Source organism: Triplophysa rosa, linkage group LG17 (genome assembly GCF_024868665.1).
Source record: "Triplophysa rosa linkage group LG17, Trosa_1v2, whole genome shotgun sequence".
NCBI lineage: Eukaryota > Metazoa > Chordata > Actinopteri > Cypriniformes > Nemacheilidae > Triplophysa > Triplophysa rosa.
The window spans coordinates 7,682,438-7,686,652 of NC_079906.1; positions in this window are offsets into that span (position 1 = coordinate 7,682,438).

The window sequence follows — 4,215 nt, forward strand, 5'->3', positions numbered from 1 at the left end:
CCTGAAACAATTTACACTAAAAACGGAGTGAATTTTAAAGCTGTGAAATCAATGAAATATACAGTTTAAATTGTGTAAATGCAAGTAAAACAATAAGTAACTCTAAGTAACTCAAATATTTCTATTAGAATTCAAGTGTATATTCAAAATATTATTTGTAAATTAAATACTGAGTATGTTCTCTGTTAGCTTACTTAAAATGAAATAAAAATGCCAACTCGTCAATTAAAATGTAGTTGCTATGCAGCTACATCTTATGTTTATGTTGTTATTTTCATTTTACATTGCGACATTACATCTCACAACAATTCGTAATTTTAGGTTTAGTGAATTGGTGGCTGGATTTGTTCAATATTATACAATCTGCTTTTTGCCTAGTAATCGGGTTTTGTGCAATTTACGTTGTACATTGATACAAAAATGACACATCGGAAAATAGCTCCAGAGACCGAGTTGGCTTTTGTTATCGTTGCAACATGAGCTCATGGCAATAGTGATATCAACCTTTCAAGATATGATGAGGCAGGTTAACGTCTTGCATGATTCAATTCCCTTTCTTTCTCCCCAATAATCGCCTGTCCTTTATTTATGTATAATAAAACTCTATTTATGTATAATAAAAAGTAAATAATAATGCGGCTTCATAGCTCTTTGGAAAGTGATTGGAGAGAGAGAGTAGAGAATAACCAGTGTAAGTCTGAACTAATTCTCCTGTTACAGTCCTCCATAAGCGTTGTAATTATAACTGATATAGGTCTTTGTCAAGCAGCCCGAGGGCCTGTTATTAATATCTCCTGACAACACACGCTCACACATAGTGGAGAGGAGCAGGGAAGATAGAGTTATACAACATAAAAGATGGGCGCTGGGTAGTGAAGTTAAGACATTCTTCTGCTCTGGATGTGTGTGTGTGTGTGTGTTTATGAGAAAAAGAAAAGAAAAATTGAAACAAATGGAAGAAAACGCAAGCCCACAGGAGAACTGTGATGAATAATGTCACTGCTGAGACATGTGGTTTTGGAGCACACACACCTACACACATTCATTTCAAATAGTTCCAAATGTGCCATATTGTGTATGAGTCTGGTGTTTTTAATCTCTGCAGAGACTACTCTGGTTTCCCTACAGTTTGACTGGGATTTGATACTGCTGCGTATTAGAGAAAGGAGATGAAAGACCTTCTCATGAACAGACGATGGAGGAAGTTATTAACCCATAATGTGCTGGTCTGGGAAAGCTCTTGTTCTGTCAGGTACTTTCATAAATATTTGAGTGCAACATGATATACTTTGAGAAAAGAATATATGTTTAAGGAGGCAGTGGGTTGGGGCTTTTATAAACCTTTGCTTGTCTAATCTATGCTTGAATATTAATAAGGTAATGTGTTCGCCCAGAACTTCTGGAGGCAGTGAGTGTCATGGTCCAATCTTAACGTATTTCCTGTGGAAACAGGAAGTTTGAGAGAAACATCAGAGGTGCATCCCAAATCACATACTTGGGCACTATTTTCCCCATTTTGTATTAAAAGTTACTGTGTAGACACACTCAACCATTTTGCTTACGCAGCGGAAAAGAAGCGGGGCTATCAGGTGCAGTGTGAGCAAAGTTCGCCTGTGGAGACACTGACATCAAAACTACAATGCACAAGTTGATTTTCATTTACTTGCATTGTGTTATGCATTTGATGTCATTTGCCATTATCGTATGCTTACTGTTAGTTAAAAAGAGTGAAGTATTCCATTTGAGATAATACTAGACTCATAAAATTCATACACTAGATGGTAGAGGTAGAGTTTATGTAGTGCATAGTGTATATCAGGGGTTTTCAAGCTTTAGCACCCCCAAATAATATGAACATTTTGTGAGGGACCCCCTTTCTAAAATACATTTCCATTTATGTTTTTGTATGTACTGTATAAAGATCCATTTAATCTTTGTTAGATAAATAGTTAATAGTTTTTTACCCCCTAAAAAACATTTTTTTTAATTGCAATTTGCTATTTGGTTGCAGATGGTACACTCTAAAAACAGTTGTGTTAAAAACAACACATTTTGTGTTTACATCTGTGTTATTTCTGGGACAACACATTTTGCGTTACTTTTAACGTGACTTGTGTTATCCCTTTTGTTTATTTTATACAAAATCAACACATAATGTGTTAAATCGCAAAGGAAACAATGTGTTAATATTAGCACATCCCTTTTTTAAGAGTGTATAAAGGTGAGAATCATACTCATTTCTAGAGGATTTGAATGGACTAGTACAAGATGAGTCATCATTTTGTGTCCATTTTTCCAGATTAGAAAAACTGACATTTTAAATACGTTTGTTTTAGTTTGGTTGTGTTAGCTTATACATGACTTCAAAGCTAAGAGACATGGCAACAAAAGTCCATGTCGATTTCACCCAGTCTTTATAGATATAACTACAATTTGTAAAATATAATGATTATTTCCCCCAAAAGTTGGGGTGGATTTTCCCAAAGTTGAGGGGGACACCCTGTTAGAATGGTTTCCATGCCCCTGACCAGGGTTATAGAATGAGAAACGGAGAAAGGTGGATAGATGGGTCTGCTGTGTGCTGGGACACAATCAGAATAAATCAAGCTAAAGGCCTGGGCCTCAGCCATCTAAAGCACGGCCATTTCATTAGCCTTATTTATGGCCCTCCAGCCCCTCAGATGACCCTCTCTCTCCACCCTTCTCCCCGCTTACCATCCCTTTCTCTCTCCTGCGCTCTGTCAACCTCCCACAAAATCCCGGCAATCTCTCCTATCGTTTCTCTTCCATCCTTGAACTTGCATCTTTATCTTTCTCCCCTGTGTAACCACCCATTGTGGTACTCCACCTTTGTTTGGGAGAAAACTGACAGAGCGGCGTAATAAACTGCGCTGGATGTGTGCGGGTATTTTATTCAGCTCAGGGAGAATGTGTAGGGCTCCGTGAATTATGCTCCCTTGTTTTGATGCAGCAAGATAATATATCTGTAACCGCATAAATATTTATGATACGTTCAGCGAATCGTAGCTTGATTATCACTGAAGATTTACGTTTTTAGACGCAGCGGATCATCCGTTTCCCAAATGTTACAGCGGTGTCCTTATTTTTCTCTTATGTATTCCATGACATCATCACATAATCCCTCCAGATTTATAGGGTGCAGGAGAGTATTTAAATGCTCTCTCTTTGAGCAATATGGGATCTAAAGGCTATCTGTCTTCACTCCGTCGTGTTTATGCCAAACAGACGCAAACTTCATTTCTCTGTCACTGTGAACTGAAAGATAGCCAGTGAAAATATTAAACAACTGTACTCTCACGGGGCACAAGGAAGCTTATACACTGTTTATTTATGTGCAAATGGAAAATACACGAAAAACTGCAAATTATTTTGGAGTGGTCTCTCAATAGCTGTTTATATACAGAGATTTTCTTCACAACTGTCATGCGTCTTTAAATTCTAGTCTTTCACATTGCTCTTGGGTGACTGTCATCCCCGAGGTGTTTTCGTTCAAATTCGGCAGCAATTGCTACAATGCAGAAATGCTGATTAAATGCCAAACTAGAGCGGTCTTTTTATTTTTAAGTCTGTCTTCACCATCCATAGTACATGTCTCTCAAGGTTGCTGACACACTATAAAGTGATGCTAAAAGCTAATTGGTTTTAAAGGTCATGAATTTGGTTATTTATTCCCCCCTTGTGGCCCTTTTAGACACATTTTGCATGGAATCAAATGATGTTTAAATATCCAACCTGATTAGTCAGTTTAATAATGGGAGGAGGTGTTATGCTCTGTGCCTAACATTTTACAGACTACATAACTAGGGATTTTTAAGGTCCTACATTGGTTTAAGGGATGTCCAACAATACGTTTATGTACATAGAAGGTGTAAAAACACTATTATTTCGTAATAATAGGCAGTTATTCTTACCTTAATTCTTGACTGACTCTCAAATAATTCATTCCGCGATTCATCTGTCTAATCCCCTCCTTTCCGCTAGCCTAGTCTGACATGATTGGTCAGATGGTCTAGTCTGCTGTGATTGGTCTACCGCGAATGAGGCTCATGAGCTACAGTGTTTGGGGGAGAAGAGTGACGTTTTCGCAGGCAGTCCTAGCAAAACGTAGGCGGGGACTAAATGTAGTGACGTAAATCCGTGGCGGTTCGCGAATCGGACTAGGGACGACTCGTTTGCGTGATTCAGAGTCGACTC